This window comes from Oncorhynchus mykiss, chromosome 11 (assembly GCF_057628025.1).
Source record: "Oncorhynchus mykiss isolate SJ-2025 chromosome 11, ASM5762802v1, whole genome shotgun sequence".
NCBI lineage: Eukaryota > Metazoa > Chordata > Actinopteri > Salmoniformes > Salmonidae > Oncorhynchus > Oncorhynchus mykiss.
In genome coordinates, this window is record NC_143032.1 from 12,903,677 (window position 1) to 12,930,739 (window position 27,063).

Sequence of the window (27,063 nt, forward strand, 5' to 3'; positions counted from 1 at the left end):
CAATGTCATGCTTCTCTGAGCAGACTGATATTTCTTCTGCGTGGCAGTGCTTGGGCTTAGAGGGAACTTTGGTGATGAGTCAAAAAAGTGCAAAAAGGGTCCATGTCTGGGTAGCTATTTAGTTAACTATTTAACAGTCTTATGGCTAGGGGGTAGAAGCTGTTCAGCTGTTCAAGGTCCTGAGGCGATGTTGAAGCAACTTGGTGCGTCGGTACCACTTTCCGTAGCTGGAGTCTTTGACACATTTTTTGTTGTTGTCCAAGACTCCAGTGCATGTGTGCATGGAAAACATACCATTAATTGAACTTTTACAAGCACCTCTGTCCAATCACAACCCTCATCCTGCAAAACACACACAACCAGGAAATGTACCGACTCAGAAGGACAAACAATTTTAGAGAAACTACAGTGAGAAACTACTATATTCTGCACCAAAATGGCAGCAGCCATGGATTCAATCAGTTGTTCAATATGTCTGGATCTACTGAAGGATCCAGTGACTCTTCCCTGTGGACACAGTTACTGTATGGGCTGTATTATTAAAGACTGCCAGGATCAGGATGATCAGAAGGGGTGACCTGATCAGCTGTCCCCAGTGTGGACATTCACCCAATGGCCTGTTCTGAACAGAAACATTATGTTTGCTGAATTGGTGGAGAATCTGAAGAAGACAGGACTCCAAGTTGCTACTCCTGCTCACTATTATGCTGGACCTGGAGATGTGGCATGTGATGTCTGCACTGGGAGAAAACTCATAGCTGCCAAGTCCTGTCTGGTGTGTCTGGCCTCTTAATGTGAGTCTCACCTCCAGCCTCACTATTAATCTCCTGCCTTTAAGAAGCACAAGCTGGTCAAAGTATCCACACAACTAGAGGAGAAGATCTGCTCTCGTCATGACAAACTACTGGAGATGTACTGCCGTACTGATCAGCAGTTTATCTGTCTGCTGTGTGTGGTGTGTGAACATAAAGGTCACGATACAGTCTCAGCTGAATCAGAAAAGACTGAGAGACAGGTAAGGACAATCTGTAATTGCTGCTTACTTCGAAAATACCATTCATTGCTGAATATTAGTGACTACTGTACAACATAGCTTGGAAGTCAGCCAACACCCAATCATCTAGCTGTGCTAATATACACACTCACGTGATGTAACATTTACTGAGACCTGAAGAGTTGCATTGGTTCCTTCAGTTAATACCTAGGCTTTGGGTTAGCAGGCTAATGCACTTTTCTGGCATGCAGGAGACCCTGGATCGAACCCGATCTGTTACATTCATACAGACGCACACAGACACCTGCATACCTTTTCCTCCATTATGCATAGACTCTGACCTATCATAAGGTTTCATCTGTTTTCACTTAGATAGAATCACTTGCACAAATGAACCATGGATTGACATTTATATTTCATATAAAACACCCTAGTTCTCCTAAATGTGGACCATAGACTCCGAGACAAACCCAGAACGGAATGGCCCATAGGTGACACTACAATAAGCTGTCCCGTTTGTATTCGAGCAATGCAAGTCTATGCTTTGTTTGTAAAAAAAAAAAAAAGAATTTCGTCAAAAGATGGCAAAATGTACATTTTGTCAAAACAAAATAAAATTCTCCCACCCCCATCCCAACTAAACCCAAACTACTCAACTTCTCTTTGATTTATCAAATTGACACTGATTGTGGGGCTTAAGGACACTACAAGGAAGGTTTATACTCAAAACATTATATTTTCAAAAACATGGAAACAAGATGCAATTCTGTTGTTAAACTTGCTAAACTGTTAGCATTTATGCTAATTCATGCTATTATTTTTGTGTTATGAAATGGCTTTCCAATCTACAAATGGCTGGAAATCTGAAAAGACTACAACTACAGTAGATTCAGGGCCGGGCCTGGCTGTTCTGCCGCCCTAGGTGAAACAAAACCAATAGAACTGACAGAATGTCTCAACTGCCATTATGTCTTGGTCAAATATACAATGGTTGTGCAATGTATAACGATGACAACACTCAATAACAAATGACAACTTTTCTGCCAGTTGTCCTGTCTGCTTATGCACTTCCCAAAGTGGGCAACAAAAAAAGTTTGATAGTTGGGATGGAAAATGATCTGGAATAGAGTCTAGTTGGTCCTTTTTAAAGTGATTCAATGGTTTTGTTGGAGTACATAGATGCGTAATGACGTTGGCAAATTAATCAGGAGTGCAAACGACTTTCAAAAAGTAAACATTTCATTCCGGTGTGAATTAAGTGAGAAGGCCATGAATCATGACAAAATTACCACCTTGTGACACCCCTTGAGCAAATTAGGGTTAAGTGCCTTGCTCAAGGGCACATCGACATATTTTTCATCTTGGGTACCGGCACAACGCTCAAACCATGATATGCTCCATCAATATAAATACTTTAGTGTCATCTAGTGGTAGATCTGGGATACACATTAAATTCATCAATACACTGTACCGTACAAACTAAGAAACTGTTACAAAATTCAAAAATCATTGGACTTGCAGTAAACAACATAGATGGTTTGTGTCCTCACTTGTCTGGGGATAATTATCAAATATGTAAATATTTGAATAAATTCAATCATGTCATTGATGTCTAGATTTGTCTTCCTAAATCCAATCACATTCTTACTCTCTCCTCTTTCCCCTACTGAATAGATGATTGTGACAGACATGTGCATGAATGAGCCTCAAGATGGCGAGGGTGGGCCAGAATGAATTGAATTGCTCACCAGGAACAGAAGAAAAATGCATGTCCTGGTTTAAGGGAGTCTGTTGTCCTCTAGCCACCAAGCTCTCTGTTAGGCCATGACATCATCATCATTACATCCACTACTGGACATCAAAATGCTTTTCTTTGGCCACATATGTAAAATACCTAGGTACCCTTCTGTAAGATCCATGAAGAGCAAATAAGGAAAGGAAATTATCTCATCTAAATAAACAAGTACTGTACATAGACTATCAATGTGTCTTTCACAATCTATATCACAAACACACACACACACACACACACAGACACACACTCACGCACACACACTCTCTCATGCACATGATGCACTCCATACACACATCCTTAAATCCAGCTCACCTTGTTCTCTCTCTTTCCTCTTTCTCACGCCACGGTTTAATGTTATATACAGTGGGGCAAAAAAGTATTTAGCCACCAATTGTGCAAGTTCTCCCACTTAAAAATAAGCATCAAAAGGAAGAAGCAGTAGGAGCAGTTCTGTAATATAGGTTGTAATATTTGTTTGGTATCGTATTTTTTTTAAATCAGATTTGATTCCTAATTATTTTATTTAGCTCATTAGTTGAATTTAGTTTTAATCCCCATTGTGGATGATACTGTTTAAGATGTTCCATGTGTTTGAATTATTGGGTTAATTTTGAGCAACAATTAACAGAATGAGTGAAACTTAAATAAAGATTTTTTCTAATGGTATAATATGAATATGAGAATATGAATATGTCTTCTCTCTCCTCTCGCTCTCTGTCTGTCTGTCTCTGTCTCTCAAAATAAAATCCCAAAAGTATTTGGGCTACGAAGTACAGACATTTTTATGCCTTTTGTTGGTGTTGGATGGATGGGAACAGGGTGGACTTGAATTTCTTTATTTGTATAGAATTTAAGTAAGTTATATTAGATCAGTGTCTAACATAAACTATGAGACAGGTATACTTTTAGCCAACCTTGACCAAAAATGACCTTATTTTGATAGATTTTACACCCGTTGTTACTCTAAAAATACATGATGAAAATACATTTTGAGGGCTTTAAAAAAAATCCAGGGACAGAATGCCCAGACACCCCTAAAAGAGGCTTAGGCCCCATATCCATGAATCTCTAGTGACATCCCTGATGCCTGCTATATACAGGCTGGTTTAATGTTATATATGCCTACTATATACAGGCTAGTTTAATGTTATATATGCCTACTATATACAGACTGGTTTAATGTTATATATGCCTACTATATACAGACGGGTTTAATGTTATATATGCCTACTATATATAGACTGGTTTAATGTTATATAAGCCTACTATATACAGGCTGGTTTAATGTTATATATGCCTACTATATACAGGCTGGTTTAATGTTATATATGCCTACTATATACAGGCTGGTTTAATGTTATATATGCCTACCATGTACAGGCTGGTTTAATGTTATATATGCCTACTATATACAGACGGGTTTAATGTTATATATGCCTACTATATATAGACTGGTTTAATGTTATATAAGCCTACTATATACAGGCTGGTTTAATGTTATATATGCCTACTATATATAGACTGATTTAATGTTATATATGCCTACTATATACAGGCCAACACTGGAATTTCAATCAACCCTGCTGCCAGTGAACCAAGTCAGGCAAATGCCTGTGAATCTTAAGTGTTGCACAGACAGCTCCAGTGAACATGATGAATGGCCCTGTGCTGCGCTGCATTTCACTGCTGTCACAGTTTGCCAGTTGGATGGCTGACCTGATGGACTAATAGGAACAGACAAAGTCTGGATTGTGGCTGTGTGTTTTCAAGGAGGAAGATTTTAAAAAAGATAGACACTGTCCTCATGTGAACACCAATAGACTTGCTACGATGAGATTGTTTGCTCTGCTGTGATTCTCTCCTGATCAGCTGCTGTGTTCACGTACAGTAGTGCATCTCTTCAGAAATATTTACAACCCTTCCCTTCACATTAAAAGTCCACACAGAATGGCTTGTTCCCATCTTTTGGCCACTGTGCTTCTAAGTTTGTTCAAAGCTGTGAAAATACATGCTTGTGATATTCACCATTACTCCAGCCGTGACACTTTCTGACCAGCTAGACTACTGTGGTGGAATTATTGTAATCTAAAGGAGAGACTTTTAGATTTCTTAAAAACAATCAAACCTTTATTATTTAATAACTGCAGTAATGGAGGTGGTCAGTAATCAACCCCTGGAGGTGACCCCTGAGAACTCAACCAGCTGGTTTGAGCCACAGCATTTTATAGCAAAGTACATCCTCCTTCAGTCTACATAACAAACAACAGATGTATGGAATAGGTCACAAGGTTAAGATTTGTATGAAAGATACTTATAATTCACAGCAGACAGTATCTGCTGTAAAAACAGTTTTCATTGTGTAGCGACCAGTGTCTGGCCCCCCAACTACATACTGGAGCCATCTCCTCCTCGTACAACAGTACAGAAACATTTACTCATGCTCTGGACATCACAAAGACATTGTAAATCTCCTGTCAGTGTTATCTCCCAAAGGCCCACTTTCAGTTCACACAGACACAATAAAAAGTTATCTGAACTCTCTATTCTGTTCCAAAAAACAACAATTTTATGCAATAAAAGTATTATAACATAATTTTATAATTTCCACCATTCCTCCCCCCCATGAAAAAGTACTACTGAATTACTACACAAAACCTATTGGTGCAGTAGTGACTATGTAGAGACTTGTAGGGACTGTGTAGTGAATATGTAGTTTATGCCCTACTCAAGACACACAAGTAGAGTTGTGTAGTGCTCAGCAGGAAAACAGTAGTGTTTCCATTAGTAATCAGGTAGAGATTTTTACTACTTGATGTTGGTAGTAAATAAGTAGCCACAACACTACAGTCAGACTACACTGGTTTTTGAATCCACAGAAGAAGACAAAGCAGGAACGGGGTGGCAGGAAGCCTAGTGGTTAGAGCGTTGGACTAGTAACTGAAAGGTTGCAAGATTGAATCCCCGAGCTGACAAGATAAATATCTGTCATTCTGCCCCTGAACAAGGCAGTTAACCCACTGTTCCTAGGCTGTCATTGAAAATAAGAGTTTGTTCTTAACTGACTTGCCTAGCTAAATAAAGGTAAACAATAAAAAGGAAGTAGTTGGTTGTTAGCTAGCTACTGTTTCTGACAATCCCTAATGTGATCTGCCATCCATCGTCATCCTGTCTTTCATAACACTTATGCTGGCATCATCTGTAAGTTTAATGTTCCTTTATGTTGCATACATACTATCATGTCGTTGTTTCGAAGTTTATATAACTCTTTACCAGATCAAGAAGATTGCAAGCCAAAACGGTATTGTGTTTAGCCTAGCTGTTTGCTAGCCCCATTGAAATGTACCTATGTAGTCTTTGTTTTGGTATGCTAACTAATACTGTAAGTATGACTGAAGGCCATTGTTGGAAAGATTTAACATTTTATAAACAATGTTTTTCAGCACCTAAAGAATATTCCGCAATTTCACACAACAGCTGAACTAGAGGGAATAGGCAGTTAAGTGCATTGCCAAGTGCAGCAAAATGTAATCCTCTATGGAGAGGAGTGCATCACTGAGGAACTGCTGATTCATGGCTTTGTAAAAGAAGAGCTTGAATATTTGCACCTCATCAGATATGTGGTTATGTGCCCAAGTCAATAGGCTTTTCATAACTTTCCCACGCAATATTTGTACGTTATAATGTTGTCAAACTGTTGTGTTGGCAACAATCAGAATTCAACAAATAATTCCCTCTCTGTGCTACAGTATATACAAGCCTCCCTCCCTTCTCCACCCTCTATCTATCTAACCTAACTTAAAGAGTGACTGAATGCATCGATTCCTCATGTGTTTCTCTGTCGCTCATTAAAGATGCACTCTGCCATTTCCTGGTTAATATATTTCTAATAGTTTGCCTAATTTCAGGTTGTGAGACAAAACAAGCATTTATAGTTTAGAGAATCATTATACCATCTAAACCGTTGTGAAAATATTTTCCATAACCAAAAATATTATATTTTCAGCTGTTTGAATCTGGTGTACAAAACCGAAAGTAAACAATGCAAAAAACAAACTTAAGACCGGGAAACATACAAATAGCGCACATAGAATAGATCTACCGCTTCTTAGACTTGCTTTCAATGCGAATAACAGATCTATATCTGTAATTTTAACGTTCCTTTATGTTGCATACATACTATCATGTCGTTGTTTCGACGTTTATATAACTCTTTACCAGATCAAGAAGATTGCAAGCCAAGGATTACGCCCGTAGGATTACGGGCAACATCCGCACTGAGATAAAGGCTAGAGCTGCCGCTTTCAAGGAACGGGACTCTAACCCAGAAGCTTCTAAGAAATCCCGCTATGCCCTCTGACTAACCATCAAACAGGCAAAGCTTCAATACAGGACGAAGATCAAATCGTAATACACCGGTTCTGACGCTCGTCAGATGTGGCAGGGCTTGCAAACCATTACAGACTACAAAAGTAAGCACAGCCAAGAGCTGCCCAATGACACAAGCCTACCAGATGAGCTAAACTACTTCTATGCTCACTTCGAGGCAAATAAGACTGAAATATGCATCCGGAAAACTGTGTGATCACGGTCTCCGCAGCCGATGTGAGTAAGACCTTTAACCTATTAGTGATCCCTTCGCGCGCCAATCCCTTTAGCGGGATCGATTTGACAACATCCAGTGAAATTACAGAGCGCCAAATTCAAACTACAGAAATATGAATATTCAAGATTCACAAAAATATAAGTGTAATACATCAAAATAAAATTGAACTTCTTGTTAATCCAGCCGCAGTGTCAGATTTCCAAAAGGCTTTACGTCGAAAGCAGACCATGAGATTATCTGAGGACAGCGCCCCGCATACAAACACATGAAAATCGTTTTCAACCAGGCAGGTGGCGACGGAAAAGTCAGAAATAGTAATATAGGGCCCTCCCAGGTGGCGCAGTGGTTAAGGGCGCTGCACTGCAGCGCCAGCTGTGCCATCAGAGACTCTGGGTTTGCGCCCAGGCTCTGTTGTAACCGGCCGCGACCGGGAGGTTCGTGGTGACACACAATTGGCCTAGCGTCGTCCGGGTTAGGGAGGGTTTGGCCGGTAGGGATATCCTTGTTTCATCGCGCACCAGCGACTCCTGTGGCGGGCCGGGCGCAGTGCGCGCTGACCAAGGTTGCCAGGTGCACTGTGTTTCCTCCGACACATTGGTGCGGCTGGATTCCGGGTTGGATACGCGCTGTATTAAGAAGCAGTGCGGCTTGGTGGGGTTGTGTATCGGAGGATGCATGACTTTCAACCTTCGTCTCTCCCGAGCCCGTACCGGAGTTGTAGCAATGAGACAAGATAGTAGCTACTAAAACAATTGGATACCACGAATTTGGGGAGAAAAAGGGGTAAAATAAAAAATTTAAATAAATAAATAAAATAAAAAATGGTGATATAATTCATGCCTTACCTTTCAAGATTTTATTCTGATGGCACTCCAAAATTTCCCAGAAACATCACAAATGGTCGTTTTTTAAAATAAATGTCTTTATATCCCCAAAATGTCAATTTATTTGTCGCATTTGATTCATAGATACACCGGTTCCAACTCGCCCAACATGACGACAAAGTATCTAATAAGTTACCTGTAAACTTGGTCAAAACATTTCGAACAACGTTCCTAATCCAACCTCTGGTATCCTAAAACGTAAAAAATCAATACAATTTAAGAAGGGATAAAAAACTATGTGAAGCGCGTTCCAGTTCACGCGCACCAAACAATAGTCCAACAGGAGTCCACTTGGAGTGACACTTACAATGAACAGCCCTACTTTTTCATTTCTCAAAAGAAAAACATCAACCAATTTCTAGACTGTTGACATCTAGTGGAATTGATAATCAACAGTAGCAGCAGCATACAGTGCCTTGCGAAAGTATTCGGCCCCCTTGAACTTTGCGACCTTTTGCCACATTTCAGGCTTCAAACATAAAGATATAAAACTGTATTTTTTTGTGAAGAATCAACAACAAGTGGGACACAATCATGAAGTGGAACGACATTTATTGGATATTTCAAACTTTTTTAACAAATCAAAAACTGAAAAATTGGGCGTGCAAAATTATTCAGCCCCTTTACTTTCAGTGCAGCAAACTCTCTCCAGAAGTTCAGTGAGGATCTCTGAATGATCCAATGTTGACCTAAATGACTAATGATGATAAATACAATCCACCTGTGTGTAATCAAGTCTCCGTATAAATGCACCTGCACTGTGATAGTCTCAGAGGTCCGTTAAAAGCGCAGAGAGCATCAGGAAGAACAAGGAACACACCAGGCAGGTCCGAGATACTGTTGTGAAGAAGTTTAAAGCCGGATTTGGATACAAAAATATTTCCCAAGCTTTAAACATCCCAAGGAGCACTGTGCAAGCGATAATATTGAAATGGAAGGAGTATCAGACCACTGCAAATCTACCAAGACCTGGCCGTACCTCTAAACCTTCAGCTCATACAAGGAGAAGACTGATCAGAGATGCAGCCAAGAGGCCCATGATCACTCTGGATGAACTGCAGAGATCTACAGCTGAGGTGGGAGACTCTGTCCATAGGACAACAATCAGTCGTATATTGCACAAATCTGGCCTTTATGGAACAGTGGCAAGAAGAAAGCCATTTCTTAAAGATATCCATAAAAAGTGTTGTTTAAAGTTTGCCACAAGCCCCCTGGGAGACACACCAAACATGTGGAAGAAGGTGCTCTGGTCAGATGAAACCAAAATTGAACTTTTTGGCAATAATGCAAAACGTTATGTTTGGCGTAAAAGCAACACCGCTCATCACCCTGAACACACCATCCCCACTGTCAAACATGGTGGTGGCAGCATCATGGTTTCGGCCTGCTTTTCTTCAGCAGGGACAGGGAAGATGGTTAAAATTGATGGGAAGATGGATGGAGCCAAATACAGGACCATTCTGGAAGAAAACCTGATGGAGTCTGCAAAAGACCTGAGACTGGGACGGAGGTTTGTCTTCCAACAAGACAATGATCCAAAACATAAAGCAAAATCTACAATGGAATGGTTAAAAAATAAACATATCCAGGTGTTAAAATGGCCAAGTCAAAGTCCAGACCTGAATCCAATCGAGAATCTGTGGAAAGAACTAAAAACTGCTGTTCACAAATGCTCTCCATCCAACCTCACTGAGCTCGAGCTGTTTTGCAAGGAGGAATGGGAAAAAATGTCAGTCTCTCGATGTGCAAAACTGATAGAGACATACCCCAAGCGACTTACAGCTGTAATCGCAGCAAAAGGTGGCGCTACAAAGTATTAACTTAAGGGGGCTGAATAATTTTGCACGCCCAATTTTTCCGTTTTTGATATGTTAAAAAAGTTTGAAATATCCAATAAATGTCGTTCCACTTCATGATTGTGTCCCACTTGTTGTTGATTCTTCACAAAAAAATACAGTTTTATATCTTTATGTTTGAAGCCTGAAATGTGGCAAAAGGTCGCAAAGTTCAAGGGGGCCGAATACTTTCGCAAGGCACTGTATGTGATAAGTAATGATCCCTATAATTATTTTATTATTTTTATCTGCAAACTTGAATGTTGTGAAAATTCTGTGCAACTTCCGCCACGCATTTACTGTGAATACTGAGTCTGTACACGCTTTAATTGACTGTTTTAACAGTGGCCAAGTAAGCTACTGTAGCTATTTGATCGTAATATAGGCCTACCAGAGTGACCTACCATCGAAAACAATGGAGAAAATGCATCCCATAACATTTTAACATTTAAATAGCGGTTCTATCATTCAGCCTACAGTAGCAGCCAAAGTGTGGTGTTCAATGTAGGCCTACATTCCATGAGACTTTTGAAAAGAACATACAGGCCTTTGCATTAACCTGTTTATCCACTTGTCCTTCAGACAAGGAGGTGACTGAACATTTTGTTGCGTTGTTTGATCCAAGAAACCACTTTACAAAATAAAATACATTATTATTCCCATACAGTTTGATTGGGTTCAAATCCGGGCTCTGGCTGGGCCACTCAAGGACATTCAGATACATATCCCGAAGCCACTCCTGTGTTGTATTGGCCATGTGCTGAGGGTAGTTGGCCTGTTGGAAGGTGAACCTTCGCTACAGTCTGAAGTCCTGAGCAGATTTTCATCAAGGATCTCTCCGTATTTTGCTTTGTTCAACTTTCACTTGATCCTGACTAGTCTCCCAGTCCCTGCCGCTGAAAAACATCCCCACAGCATGATTCTGCCACCACCATGCTTCCCCGTAGGGATGGTGCCAGTGTCATGACTGTCCACAAGAATCCAAATAGGTCAGATCAGGTTTGCAATGAATAACTTCAATCAGACCCCTCTCCACCTAGAGGGGAAAGGAAAGAACAGCTTGGGGTTAACAACTCCAACCTTGTTGTAAATCAAGGGAGAAGATTCAGGCCTGTGCTCTCAAGAGTCACCAAAGGAATGTTCTTAGTTTTGCTGAAACTCTAGCATGTTCAAAGCGCATACTGGAACAATATTTCTAACGTGGAACGTGGGGAATGGTCAGAGGCGATCTATAGAGCACTAATGGAATTTTGTGTTTTATTTTGTGATGTCATTAAAAATATTAAAGGAAATACTTTAACTTGGAAAGTATACCCACTACATAGTATATGAAGTTTCCATACTGTGCGTTGTGCATGTATTATTTTGTTTTTGCTAAGAAAGGGATGTGATTTGAGAAACTATAAGAGATAATTGTTTTACCTAACTTTGCACAATGAGCAGATACCACTCCAAAGTAAGGTCAGAGAGCATGTCAGTCTGCTGGAACCGCCCCTTTCGAGCAAAATGTATTAATGATGGGCTAAGAAAAAACACGAGACCAGAAAAATGTGAAGCTGCAGCTGCACCATAAAGTGGTTTGAACTTTGAATCTCAACACAAGGTGGAGACGATAAACTCACCTCCGTGACAATCACTGGTAAGGCTGATTAGCTGTCCTATGTAAAGTATCTTTGAAAGTGAATTTAAGTAGGACCATCATGTTACTCTACTCTAACCATCGATACAGCTGGCTAGCCTATCTTCAAATAAGCCTCTTCAAGAGTGAATTGAAGGAAAGTGAACTCTGTAGTTCTGTTTAGGACTGCACAACAAGTCACTGGATACAGGACAACTACAGAGAAGGACAATATTAGAAGACTTGTTGGAACCATTTTGGACAATCAGAGCCTTATAAGCGTGCTGTGAAAAGGCCCAACCCCCTTTCCAAGGCTGCCCTGTTCACAGAGAGATCCCCGGCGAACCCAGGCATTTCACCTAAATACATTCATGATTTCTATATGGTTACTGTAGGTGAGAGTAGTTTCTGAATGTACCAATGTTAAGTGTTTCTGTCCCTCTCTCTCTCCCTCTCCATCTTTTCTTTAACAAGCAGCCATGTTCTAGTCGCTAGGGACCTGTTTTCAGCATATTAAATCTCCAGTCAATAACCAGTGTAAAGTGTGTATGTTTATCCTGTGTTCCCATTTAACTAGCTAGTAAATACTTAATGAAACCAATAAGTGTAGTACTGAATCACAAGTAAGGCTCTGTTTTTTGCAGATGCAAGGAGGTTATGACTGTTCAGAATGGTGATATGATACGAGGTTATGATTAATAAGTTGACTGTTTATAGATGTGATATGTAAAGACCTTTTAGAGTTTAATTAGGGAGATGGTAACTCTTTAAATAATCTCTCTCGTGGTGCCCCAGATCCTAATGAGTTAATTGTTACATGATTAATTTAATTGGGTAACAATTAAACACAGTTAATTAATTAGATAAATAACAGCTTTCAGATGAATGTTAAAGTTAAGTCACAACACTAGGTTTCCTCCAGACATGACCAGTGGGAACCCACCTGTTTTGAGCCCCACATCCTAGGCAAAAAAATAACAAATGATTTACATATTTTAGATTTTTTGGGCTTGCCTGTTTTGTATGTTAGTTTGGCATTAATGCGTGTCACTTATCAGTTTGCAAACAATGTAAATATATATATATATATATATTTATATATATATATATATCATTCAGTTAATAAAGCTGTGTATACACATGGTCTCTTTTTTGTTTTCTTGAGTAAGGCAGCTCCAAAATGCAGGTGTTTCAGCCTAGCTCAGTGCTCTCTGTGGTAGTGGGGCGAGCCAGCAGAAAACATGGAGCACAGTGCCGTGATTGGCTCAGTGTTCTGTCACTCATGGGGACAGTACGTCATCGCCAAGTTTAAGTGCTTAGTAAAGGTAGACATCCCAAATGTCAGCCCTTTGGGTCCTGCCATAGCGTTATATTACAAGTGCCCTTCTAAGAAGGCTCGAGGTCATTGGCCAAAGATAAAATGACGTCAAATCACGTTATATCTACAGTAGCTTTGATTGGACTGATCATGTCAAAATCTTACTTTCAAAGTCTTAGCTAGCAGTCATCACCATGAATCAAGTTGACAATCTACTTCCAAATCATTTTTTAATTATTGTCATATGAAGATAAATAATGAAGAGAAATTATGGATAAAACGTATCGGTGCTCATCGGCCATTGGACATAAAGATTACACAACAAATTGCAAATCGCAAATTCAACAATTAGTTATTTGGAAGGAATCAGTGGATAATTGCAAGTGTTGCAAAGAAACCACTAACGTTAGCCTGCTGTTCAATGGAGTGACTGTGTTTTCTTTTTTTGAGTTCCCACCATAAATCCAAAGAATAGTTTGATGACAAAATTTGCCCACAAATGACCCCTGCGTCACCTTCACAAGGTGAGTACAACAATGTCTTGTATGCTGCTACATAAATGTAATATGCAAGGGAGATATGTATACTGTAGCTAAGAAAGTAATACTAAGTGTATGGTGTGTAGTAAGCTGTTAGTAGCCCATGTGCATCATCCTAATAATTTGGTCTATTTTCACCAACACGGTATTGTAAACACATTGTTCGTGGCCCGGTGTGTGCTTGTTTGCAACTTTTGTTGTACAGCTTTGACAGTGCTACCGATAGTAGTGGTGGCGCTTGGCTTGCACGTGCAAATTCAGCACGCACAAACTCTATAATAGAATTGTGTAAGGGTTTTCCTGTGGTGAAGTAGAGGCGGACCAAAATGCAGCGCGGTTTCTTTGATTCATGTTTAATAACAAGAATGATAAACACAAACACTACAAAACAATAAACGTTGAAAACCAAAAACAGCTCTATCTGGTGCAAAACACAGAGACAGGAACAATCACCCACAAACACACAGTGAAACCCAGGCTACCTAAATATGGTTCCCAATCAGAGACAATGACTAACACCTGCCTCTGATTGAGAACCATTTCAGGCCAGACATAGAAATAGACAAACAAGACATCCAACATAGAATGCCCACTCAGATCACACCCTGACCAACCAAAACATAGAAACATACAAAGCAAACTATGGTCAGGGTGTGACAAATTGTATCATTTGACGTGTTAAATTAAAAGTTGATTTAACGCTTCAAATAGTGTTATATGACGTGTATCTTTTTTGACACGCAAAGACCCAAATGGCGTTCAATGTGCCTCACCCTAATAATTTGGTCTATTATAAAGTCTTCTTGATATAATTACATGTTATGGAGCTTTAGTACTCCTTTCTAAGTCATTGCCTGTAATCTAGCTTGATTCATCCTGGCCGTTTTAATAGTCCAAATTCATCCTTTAGTCTACAGATCATATTCTTTGTTGTTTAATTAGTTAAAACCTGCATTTCAAGAACAGATCCAGCCTAAATTACTAGAAATTTGCATTTTAAAGCTGATATTATTTTATTAATTTTTATCCCCCCTCGCAGGGATTTTTCAGTGCAAAAAAAGTGTCCCCTTTTTGGGCCCTCACCAGTTTGGATCCCTGCTTATGGATTAATAGTAGTAGCTAACTGTGTTGTGAGATTCTAACTGGAACAATAAGAAACTATTACTGCATATAGTCAATGGGATAGTTGACAATAGCTTTGCATTGGAAGTGCCTGGGAGATCCCAATTACTTTTTATTCATTTTGGATTGTCTTCGGATTTTCGCCTGCCATATCAATTCTGTTATACTCACAGACATTATTTTAACAGTTTTAGAAACTTCAAAGTGTTTTTATCCAATGCCATCAATTATATGCATATCCTAGCTTCTGAACCTGTGTAACAGGCAGTTTACTTTGGGCATGTCAGACAGGCGGGAATTCTGAAAAAGGGACCCTAGCCCAGAGAGGTTTGTCTAGGCTTTGGGTTAGGAGTCTAATGCACTTTTCTGCCATGCAGGAGAGCTTTTATCATAAAGTTATATCTGTTTTCATTAAGACAGAATCACTTGCACAAATGAACCATGGAATTACATGTGTTTAACTACAGAGCCAGCTGGAGGAGAACAGCAGAAATCCAAACAGAGAATCCAGAGAATCCAGAGGAGAGAGAAAGAGATACAGGGGGTGAGACAAGTCACTCAAGGTGAGTGTTGACCATTTATATGTATTCACTTAGCAGATAGTCCTTTCTAAATTGACTTACTCTTCCTAAACTAAACTTCAGTAAAACTGGAACCAGTGAGGAGTCCACTGCTGGGCCATGTTTCTATCACACCGAGCCCCACTTTGAGTAACAGGATGTATGGGGTTCTGATATTGAATTGGAATCCCTCCTCTCTTTCTGATTGTTTCAACAGTACTCAGCACAAGCAGCAGTGGAAGAAGATCTTTACTGAGCTGATCCGCTCCATTGAGAGAAGGTACTCTGAGGTGAATGAGCAGATCAGAGCCCAGGAGAAGGCTGAAGTGAGTCGAGCTGAAGTACTCCTGAAGCAACTGGAGCAGGAGATGTCTGAGCTGAGGAGGAGAGAAGCTGAGCTGGAGCAGCTCTCACACACAGATGACAACATCACATTCCTCCAGGTGACATCACTGGTGTGTCTGATGAAAGTGAAATGTGTTTCTTTCTCAACAATAATATTTTCCCTGTTTTCTGATCTGTTACTGTAGAGTTTCCAGTCTCTCTGTGTCTCTCCTGGATCTGAGGCCTTACACTGCATCACTGTCAACCAGCACATCTCATTTGAGGATGTTAAGAAATCAGTCTCTAGGCTGAAAAGTCAAGTTGAAAAGATCTGCTCTGGGGAAATTGCCAAAATCTCTGTAAAAGGTTGGTAACATACACTATTTGGACCATGAAGCTCAAATGTGTCCATTTGGCTCTATTCTCCAGCGTTTTGACTTTGAGATGCAATGTTTTATGTATGAGGTGACAGTTCAGATTTTCACCATTTATTTTTGGATGTATTCATACATACCTCTTTTAGAAATGAAAGCACTTCATGTATATAGTTTTTATTTATTTATTTTGTTTATTTCGCCTTTATTTAACCTGGTAGGCATGTTGAGAACAAGTTCTCATTTACAATTGCGACCTGGCCAAGATAAAGCAAAGCAGTTCGACACAAACAACGACACAGAGTTACACATGAGGTAAAACAAACATACAGTCAATAATCCAGTAGAAACAAGTCTATATACGATGTGAGCAAATGAGGTGAGATAAGGGAGGTAAAGGCAAAAAAAGGCCATGGTGGCAAAGTAAGTACAATATAGCAAGTAAAACACTGGAATGGCAGATTTGCAGTGGAAGAATGTGCAAAGTAGAAATAAAAATAATGGGGTGCAAAGGAGCAAACTAAATAAATAAAATAAATACAGTAGGGAAAGAGGTAATTGTTTGGGCTAAATTATAGGTGGGCTATGTACAGGTGCAGTAATATGTGAGCTGCTCTGACAGCTGGTGCTTAAAGCTAGTGAGGGAGATAAGTGTTTCCAGTTTCAGAGATTTTTGTAGTTCGTTCCAGTCATTGGCAGCAGAGAACTGGAAGGAGAGGCGGCCAAAGAAAGAATTGGTTCTGGGGGTGACCAGAGAGATATACCTGCTGGAGCGTGTGCTACAGGTGGGTGATGCTATGGTGACCAGCGAGTTGAGATAAGGGGGGACTTACCTAGCAGGGTCTTGTAGATGACATGGAGCCAGTGGGTTTGGCGACAAGTATGAAGCGAGGGCCAGCCAACGAGAGCGTACAGGTCGCAATGGTGGGTAGTATATGGAGCTTTGGTGACAAAACGGATGGCACTGTGATAGACTGCATCCAATTTGTTGAGTAGGGTATTGGAGGCTATTTTGTAAATTACATCGCCGAAGTCGAGGATTGGTAGGATTGTCAGTTTTACAAGGGAATGTTTGGCTGCATGAGTGAAGGATGCTTTGTTGCGAAATAGGAAGCCAATTCTAGATTTAACTTTGGATTGGAGATGTTTGATGTGGGTCTGGAAGGAGAGTTTACAGTCTAACCAGACATCTAGGTATTTGTAGTTGTCCACGTATTCTAAATCAGAGCCGTCCAGAGTAGAGATGTTGGACAGGCGGGCAGGTGCAGGCAGCGATCGGTTGAAGAGCATGCATTTAGTTTTACTTGTATTTAAGAGCAATTGGAGGCCACGGAAGGAGAGTTGTATGGCATTGAAGCTTGCCTGGAGGGTTGTTAACACAGTGTCCAAAGAAGGGCCGGAAGTATACAGAATGGTGTCGTCTGCGTATAGGTGGATCAGAGACTCACCAGCAGCAAGAGCGACCTCATTGATGTATACAGAGAAGAGAGTCGGTCCAAGAATTGAACCCTGTGGCACCCCCATAGAGACTGCCAGAGGTCCGGACAACAGACCCTCCAATTTGACACACGGAACTCTATCAGAGAAGTAGTTGGTGAACCAGGCGAGGCAATCATTTGAGAAACCAAGGCTGTCGAGTCTGCCGATGAGGATGTGGTGATTGACAGAGTCAAAAGCCTTGGCCAGATCAATGAATACAGCTGCACTGTAATGTTTCTTATCGATGACGGTTAAGATATCGTTTAGGACCTTGAGCGTGGCTGAGGTGCACCCATGACCAGCTCTGAAACCAGATTGCATAGCAGAGAGGGTATGGTGAGATTCGAAATGGTCGATAATCTGTTTGTTGACTTGGCTTTCGAAGACCTTAGAAACGCAGGGTAGGATAGATATAGGTCTGTAGCAGTGTGAATCAAGAGTATCCCCCCCTTTGAAGAGGGGGATGACGGCAGCTGCTTTCCAATCTTTGGGAATCTCAGACGACACGAAAGAGAGGTTGAACAGGCTAGTAATAGGGGTGGCAACAATTTTGGCAGATAATGTTAGAAAGAAAGGGTCCAGATTGTCTAGCCCGGCTGATTTGTAGGGGTTCAGATTTTGCAGCTCTTTCAGAACATCAGCTGACTGGATTTGGGAGAAGGAGAAATGGAGAAGGCTTGGGCGAGTTGCTGTGGGGGGTGCAGTGCTGTTGACCGGGGTAGAGGTAGCCAGGTGGAAAGCATGGCCAGCCGTAGAAAAATGCTTATTGAACTCAATTATAGTGGATTTATCAGTGGTGACAGTGTTTCCTATCTTCAGTGCAGTGGGCAGCTGGGAGGAGGTGTTCTTATTCTCCATGGACTTTACAGTTTCCCAGGACTTTTTTGAGTTAGTGTTGCAGGAAGCAAATTTCTGCTTGAAAAAGATAGCCTTGGCTTTTCTAACTGCCTGTGTATAATGGTTTCTAGCTTCCCTGAACATAGTAGTCGCCCATTTGAAAAAAAACAATTCCATAAGTATTCGGACAAATTCACACATCAAGCTTGTGACTCGACAAACTTGTTGGATGTATTTGCAGTTTGTTTTGTTTGTGTTTCAGATTATGTTACGCCCAATATAAATCAATGGTAAATAATGTATTGTGTCAATTTGGAGTCACTTATTGTAAATACGAACAGAATAGGTTTCTGTTTTCACTTCTACATTAATGTGGATGCTACCATGATTATGGATAATCATGAATGAATAGTGAATAATGATGAGTGAGAAGGTTACAAAGGAACAAAGATCATGCTCCCACAAAAAATGCACATTACTTTAGAAGTGTTCAGAAACAAGCGTCTCCAAAATGGAATGATACATTATTGTCCATTGAGTTCCTATTGGGCATAACATAATCTGAAATACAACCAAAACAAACTGCAAATGCATTCAAAACATTTGTAGAATCACAAGCTTGATGTAGTCTTTGCGAGCTAAAAATATACAACCAAATACAACATATTTAACTATTTGGATACACTATAAGTGAATTTGTCCAAATACTTGTAAAAATATATATGTATTCAATTGGGGGGACTAGATACATGAAGGGCTTTCATTTCTAAACGGCAAAACAGATATATATGAAAATACCCTCAAATGAAAGGTGGCATTATATACTGTCACCTTATACGAAACAGTTGATCTCAAATCCAAAATGCTGGAGTATAGAGACAAATGTATACATTTTAGCTTCACTTCACTTTCCATCTGGTCATTGACATAATTTATTACTAAAACAAATGATCTGAACCTCTTTCAACCACTGACCCCTTTGATTTTCTGTTATGTTTATGTCATGAACAGTATTGAACAGTAATATTTGGTTTCCTGTGTCTCCATAGTAACAAAGTCAACATTGTTCAACCTTCTGAGCCCCATTATCTTCCGTCGTTTGGGAGGACTCAGTCTGGACTGTCAGTTGGAGGACTGGCATCACTTAGGAATGACATCACCTGTCAGGAGACAAGGCCAGAACCCAAGACCAGAGAGGAGTTCTTAGAATGTGAGTAAAGAACACACTGTGCATCTGCATGTACACGGACAAACACACACACACACACACACACACACACACACACACACACCTGGATGCACAAATACATTTCACCAGTTGTTGTTTTTTCTTCATCTTCAGATTCCTGCCAGCTCACATTGGATCCCAACACAGCACATAAATACAGTGGGGCAAAAAAGTATTTAGTCAGCCACCAATTGTGCAAGTTCTCCCACTTAAAAAGATGAGAGAGGCCTGTAAATCATCATATGTACACTTCAACTATGACAGACAAAATGAGAAAAAAAATCCAGAAAATCACATTGTAGGATTTTTAATGAATTTATTTGCAAATTATGGTGGAAAAAAAGTATTTGGTCAATAACAAAAGTTTATCTCAATACTTTGTTATATACCCTTTGTTGGCAATGACAGAGGTCAAACGTTTCTGTAAGTCTTCACAAGGTTTTCACACACTGTTGCTGGTATTTTGGCCCATTCCTCCATGCAGATCTCCTCTAGAGCAGTGATGTTTTGGGGCTGTTGCTGGGCAACACGGACTTTCAACTCCCTCCAAAGATTTTCTATGGGGTTGAGATCTGGAGACTGGCTAGGCCACTCCAGGAGCTTGAAATGCTTCTTACAAAGCCACTCTTTCGTTGCCCGGGCGGTGTGTTTGGGATCATTGTCATGCTGAAAGACCCAGCCACGATTCATCTTCAATGCCCTTGCTGATGGAAGCTGATGGTTTTCACTCAAAATCTCACGATACATGGCCCCATTCATTCTTTCCTTTACACGGATCAGTCGTCTTGGTCCCTTTGCAAAATAACAGCCCCAAAGCATGATGTTTCCACCCCCATGCTTCACAGTAGGTATGGTGTTCTTTGGATGCAACTCAGCATTATTTTCCTCCAAACACGACGAGTTGAGTTTTTACCAAAAAGTTATATTTTGGTTTCATCTGACCATATGACATTCTCCCAATCTTCTTCTGGATCATCCAAATGCTCTCTAGCAAACTTCAGACGGGCCTAGACATGTACTGGCTTAAGCAGGGGGACACGTCTGACACTGCATGATTTGAGGCCCTGGCGGCGTAGTGTGTTACTGATGGTAGGCTTTGTTACTTTGGTCCCAGCTCTCTGCAGGTCATTCACTAGGTCCCCCCGTGTGGTTCTGGGATTTTTGCTCACCGTTCTTGTGATCATTTTGACCCCACGGGGTGAGATCTTGCGTGGAGCCCCAGATCGAGGGAGATTATCAGTGGTCTTGTATGTCTTCCATTTCCTAAAAATTCCCCCACAGTTGATTTCTTCAAACCAAGCTGCTTACCTATTGCATATTCAGTCTTCCCAGCCTGGTGCAGGTCTACAATTTTGTTTCTGGTGTCCTTTGACAGCTCTTTGGTCTTGGCCATAGTGGAGTTTGGAGTGTGACTGTTTGAGGTTGTGGACAGGTGTCTTTTATACTGATAACAAGTTCAAACAGGTGCCATTAATACAGGTTATGAGTGGAGGACAGAGGAGCCTCTTAAAGAAGAAGTTACAGGTCTATGAGAGCCAGAAATCGTGCTTGTTTGTAGGTGACCAAATACTTATTTTCCACCATAATTTGCAAATAAATTCATTTAAAAATCCTACAATGTGATTTTCTGGATTATTTTGTCTGTCATAGTTGAAGTGTACCTATGATGAAAATTACAGGCCTCTCTCATCGTTTTAAGTGGAAGAACTTGCACAATTGGTGGCTGACTAAATACTTTTTTGCCCCACTGTATGTGTATCTTACCCCTCCCTTCCATTGGGTAACAAGTTGTCATATCGGGTTAGTCCACTAGGGAATGTTCATTGCATTATGTTAGTAATCAATTCAACGTGTACCGTGTGTGTGTTTATGTATTTCTGTGTGATTAATTTCTGTATTGCTGAGTCATCATTTAGACTAGCGTTGTGCATATATCTAAGAATTTTGCGACGTTTATTAATAAATAATAAATTGTAATAAATGTAAATAATAATAATAACAAATAATAAATTGCAGCTGCCTGGATAATGTCTTCCATAGCACCCTTCGCTTTGTCACAGGTGACAATTTTAATACTCACTGTATACTGTATACTCACTGATACCTCCTGTATCAAATGGTTGGCTGGACCTCTTTAAAGTCATGTATATCACATCATTACACTCTTTTTGTTTACAGAACTCTGCTCCATAAGCTTCCAATTTACCTAACTTTACTGTTAAGATTTAAAATTACAAGTTATCAAACCCGTTCACCCGTGGTTAACTCTGGAGATGTCTTTAGTAAGTACAGATTTAGGTAAATCAGCTTTTAACTTCCTTGCACCGTAAGTTTGAAATAATTTCCAAAATACATTACGATTGGAAGCTTTGGTGTCCCAAAGAGCAATTAGACAGTTAACAGAGGATTTTTATAATGAAGGATGTGTTTGTTTTAATTTAATGTGTTTTGCATCTTAATGTGTATTTAATGTGTATAGTGTGTATATTTATGTTAATTCATGTGGGGTTTTTTGTATTGTGCAGGGCTCATTTGCAAAAGAGACTCTAGTCTCAATATGACATTCCCTTTTGAAATTAAGGTAAATTATGTTGATTATGCCTAGAACTGGCCCTGGTTGTATGTGACCAAGTCAATAGGCTTTTCAAAACGTTGCCATGTTGTAATGTTGCCACAGTGTTTAATCTTAGGGATAGGCGTCCCGCTTCCGGTGAAACTGGAGGGCGTGCAATTCAAATAAATAATCATAAATATTATGGATATTAAAAATTTAGGTACATATAAGTGTCTTATATCGTTTGAAAACTTAAATTCTTGTTAATCTAACTGCACTATCCGTTTTACAGTAGCTATTACAGCGAAAACATGCCATGCTATTGTTTGATGACGGCACCCCACATCAAAATATTTTTCCACTGGCACAGGTTTCAAACATTCACAAATAACGATTAAATATTCACGTACTTTTTGAAAATCTTCCTCTGATTGATTTGGCATCCAAAGGGGCCCAGCTATAACATGCCGTGTCGTTTTGTTAGATAAAATCCTTCTTTATATCTCAAAAAGTCAGTTTAGTTGGCGCCATCACTTTGAGTAATCCACTCATTCAACTGGCAGAGAACGGAATCCGAAAATCGTTGTTTCAGCAAGTCAAAATACTTTTCTACTCACTCCTCAGATACCCTAAAATGTAATAAAACTATAATATTTCTGATGGGAAAGAAGTATGTTCAATAGGAAACTGATTTTAGCAGGTGCGCCTTGCAAACTCGAATTTCCAAGACTGGGTCCCTGTACTAAAACTGAATTTCTTATTACTTTTTTAAGTTACAAGCCTAAAACCTTGAACATAGACTGCTGCCACCCAGTGGACGACATAGGAATTACTAATTTTCAAAATGTTTTACTTGCCTTTGTAAGAGGATGGTCTATCTAAAAACAAAATATTTCAGATGGTTTTCCTTTGGATTTTCTCCTACCATATACATTGTGTTATATTCTCCTACATTATTTTAACATTTCTACGTACGTCAATGTGTTTTCTTTCCAATGGTACCAATTATATGCATATCCTGGCTTCAGGGTCTGAGCAACAGGCAGTTTACTTTGGACATGTCATTCAGGCGGAAATTGAGAAAAAAGGGGCCTAGCCCTAAGAAGTTTGTACTCATTGCATACTAAAAATATGGGACCAAATACAAAACTTTTGAAGACTTGAATACACTATAAGTGAATTTGTCCCAAAAATATATGTATTCAATTGGGGGGACTAGATGCCATTGAGAAATGAAAGCACTTTATGTAAAACAGATATTTATGAAAATGCCCTCAAATGAAATGTGACATTATATACTGTGCCAGTAAACCAAACATTTGATCTCAAATCCAAACTGCTGGTGTAATGAACATGATGGGAGACAGAGAGCTGGTTTCAAGCGCAGGGCGCAGCAGGTGTTTATTGTAAAGGACCACATGAGGAGGCAGGTAGCTGGGTCCAATAGCAGACAGAAGGTCATACACAGGAAGTCCAAAAAAGGCAACAGTACAGGCAGGGAAAAGGCTAGTAACGTCATTCGGGAGATCAGGCAATAGGTTAATAAGAAGAAATATGATAGGCTAAAGTACAGGCAGGGAATAGGTAAAAGGCATTGTTAGTGAGGCAGGGAAAAACTATCATACACGGGAGGATAAACTGTATGTGAAACTGAGCGCTTCAAATAGACGTTTGTCACAAAACAAACAATACCTCACAATGATAGGGTGCAAAGAACTGAACCAAATAGGTGTGATAATGACATACAGGTGTGTGAATAGGTGATCAGAATTCAGGTGATTGGGATCTGGAGAGTGAGCTGTGTTCAGGGGATCTATGTGTTTGAGAGTGTGAGCTGGAAAGTGGGCTGGAAAGTGAGCTGTGTTCAGGGGATCTACGTGTTTGAGAGTGTGAGCTGGAAAGTGGGCTGGAAAGTGAGCTGCGTTCAGGGGATCTACGTGTTTGAGAGTGTGAGCTGGAAAGTGGGCTGGAGAGTGAGCTGCGTTCAGGGGATCTACGTGTTTGAGAGTGTGAGCTGGAAAGTGGGCTGGAAAGTGAGCTGTGTTCAGGGGATCTACGTGTTTGAGAGTGTGAGCTGGAAAGTGGGCTGGAAAGTGAGCTGCGTTCAGGGGATCTACGTGTTTGAGAGTGTGAGTTGGAAGCAGACGTTACAGCTGGAGTATAGAGACACATTTATACATAGCTTTACTGTCCAAATAAATAAAGTCGGAGTCCATCTGGTGATTGATATAACTAATTACTTAAACAAATGACCTAAACCTCTTTCAATCACTGACCCATTTGACTTTCTGCTATGTTTATGTCATGATCAGTATTGTGATATTTGATTTCATGTGTCTCCATAGTGACAAAAGTCCACATTGTTACAACTTCTGAGCCCCATTATCATCCGTCATTTGGGAGGACTCAGTCTGGACTGTCAGTTGGAGGACTAGCATCACGTAGGAATGACGTCACCTGTCAGGAGACAAGGCCTGAACCCAAGACCAGAGAGGAGTTCTTAGAATGTGAGTAGAGGACACACTGTGCATCTGCATGTACACAGACAAACACACACACACCTGGATGCACACATATATTTCACCAGTTGTTTATTATTTCTCTTTAGATTCCTGTCAGCTCACATTGGACACCACCACAGCACATACACATTTGTGTCTGTCTGAGGGTAACAGAAAGGTGACATGTATTAACAAGGTCCAGTCCTATCATGACCATCCAGACAGATTTACCACCAGGTGTTGTGTAGAGAGGGTCTGTCTGGATCCTGCTACTGGGAGGTAGAGTAGAGTGGAGTGGGTGGGGGGTTAACATAGCTGTCTCATATAAAGGGACAGGCAGGAGAGGTTTTGATGAGTGGTTTATCATCAGTAATCAGGCCAAGTGTTTGATGTGTAGTGTCTTTGGCTGCTCCTTCTATCACAATAGTAAACAGACTGACATATCTGCCCCCTGCACCAGAAGAGTAGGAGTGTACCTGGACCACAGGACAGGAACTCGGTCTTTCTACAGTGTCTCTGACACAATGACCCTCCTACACAGAGTCCAGACCACATTCACTCAGCCCCTCTATCCTGGGTTTTTTGTCTGTAGTGGATCTGTAAAGATACTGACACCAATACAATAATGAACTTTGTTTAGAATACCAAAACATTTTTATTTGACCTTTATTTAACTAGGCAAGTCAGTTAAGAACAAATTCTTATTTACAATGACGGCCTAGGAACAGTGGGTTAACTGCCTTGTTCGGGGGCAGAATGACAGATTTTTACCTTGTCAGTTTGGGGATTCAATCTCGCAACCTTTTGGTCACTGGCCCAACGCTCTAACCACTAGGCTACCTGCCGCTATATATATAACATCTTCAAGTAAGATTTTAAAATACTTGCAGCACATAGTTAGAAAATATTACCAAATTTAAATAAAGGTGCACATGAATGTTACTTACTGTCTAGTCCTTTCTTTAAAAACGATTTCATATAAAACACCCTAGTTCTCCTAAATGTGGACCATAGACTCTGAGACTAGTCACGCAAGACATAGTGGTAAATTTACATTTTGATTCTGGTTTTGTTACTAAACATACATTACAATATATTACTGTTGTATATTTAACTAATATAGATTTTCTTTCTCACAATTCTGTATTTAAACAAGCAACAATGAATCTGAGCTGTAGAATTAAGGCTCCTAGACACATAGTGGCTGGTAACCTTATGGTTTGGGTTACAGTCTCCTTGCATAGGGCCAATATCTCAAGCCCAGATTGTCAAAAAGTTGTACAAATATGCATACAAGCAGAACACCAATAGAGTAATTTTAGGGCTAAACCCTGAACTGAGTGGCCCATAGGTGGCGCTATAATAAGCACTTAAATTCAAAAGCTCAGCCCAGCCACATCATTTGACATATAGCAACTCAAGTCTATACTGTGTTTGTAAAAAGCTAAGAATTTTGTAAAAAGATGAGAGAAAATGTCAATTTTGTAAAAACGAAAGTTAATGTTCCCACCCCAAACCTAACTAAACCCAAACTACTCAACTTCTTGTTATCCATCCAATTGATACTGACTGTGGGGCTTAAGGGCACTGCAAATTAGGTTTATTCTGAAACATGTTGATATTTTCAAAAACATGGAAACAGGATGCAATTGTGGGGTGGCAGGTAGCCTGGCGGGTAGGAGCGTTGGGCCAGTAACCGAAAGGTTTCTAGATTGAATCCCAGAGTTGACAAGGTAAAAAATCTGTCGTTCTGCCCCTGAGCAAGGGAGTAAACCAACTGTTCCCAACTGCAGAAGTTGTGGACAACGATTAAGGCTGCCCTCCGCACCTCTCTGATTCAGAGCGGTTGGGTTAAATGCGAAAGACACATTTCAATTGAATGCATTCAGTTGTACAACTGACTAGGTATCCTCCTGTCTGTTGTGAACCTAAACTGTTAGCATATTTTGGGCCGATACCTCATGGGGCAATAACAAGTTATTAGAAATGTAATATATGTAGAACTCCCAGTGATTTTGTCATTCAAATTCAAATTATGTGGTGGCTAAGAGCCTTTGTTGTTGCTTGCAGCTACATTTCAGTTCAGATGTGTGTTGAATGTTTAGTCCACCAGATGGCAAACTATACCTAGTTTGCAACAATATAGTAAGGCAGGCAGAGCACTCCAGTTACAATGTTTTTGAAGTGCAGATCTTGGATTTAAACCTAATCCCAATCTCATCCCTCATCATTTTAAAGGTAATGATATACATTTACATTGGATTATCAGTTAGGGACATGCATACAACATGCAGAGTGGAGTGCTGCTATAAATTCTGAGCAGTAAGATACAGTAGATAGCTGTAGCTTAATTTAAAAAAGATAAGTGGTTGAAACTGTGATTAGAATTTATAAGTGATTATTTGAAGAAAATATTATATAATGGTAGCTAGTTTTTTTATGAACTTGAACTATTGACACTTGTTGACACTTGTGAAGATAATAGTGTAATGAGGTGT

The 27,063-nt window shown here is 40.1% G+C and overlaps 1 pseudogene; it reads left to right on the top strand.

Moving 5' to 3' along the window:
• The first annotated feature begins 436 nt into the window (after window positions 1-436).
• Window positions 437-25,191, top strand: LOC149979495 (E3 ubiquitin-protein ligase TRIM16-like; annotated as a pseudogene).
• Window positions 25,192-27,063: the final 1,872 nt, after the last annotated feature.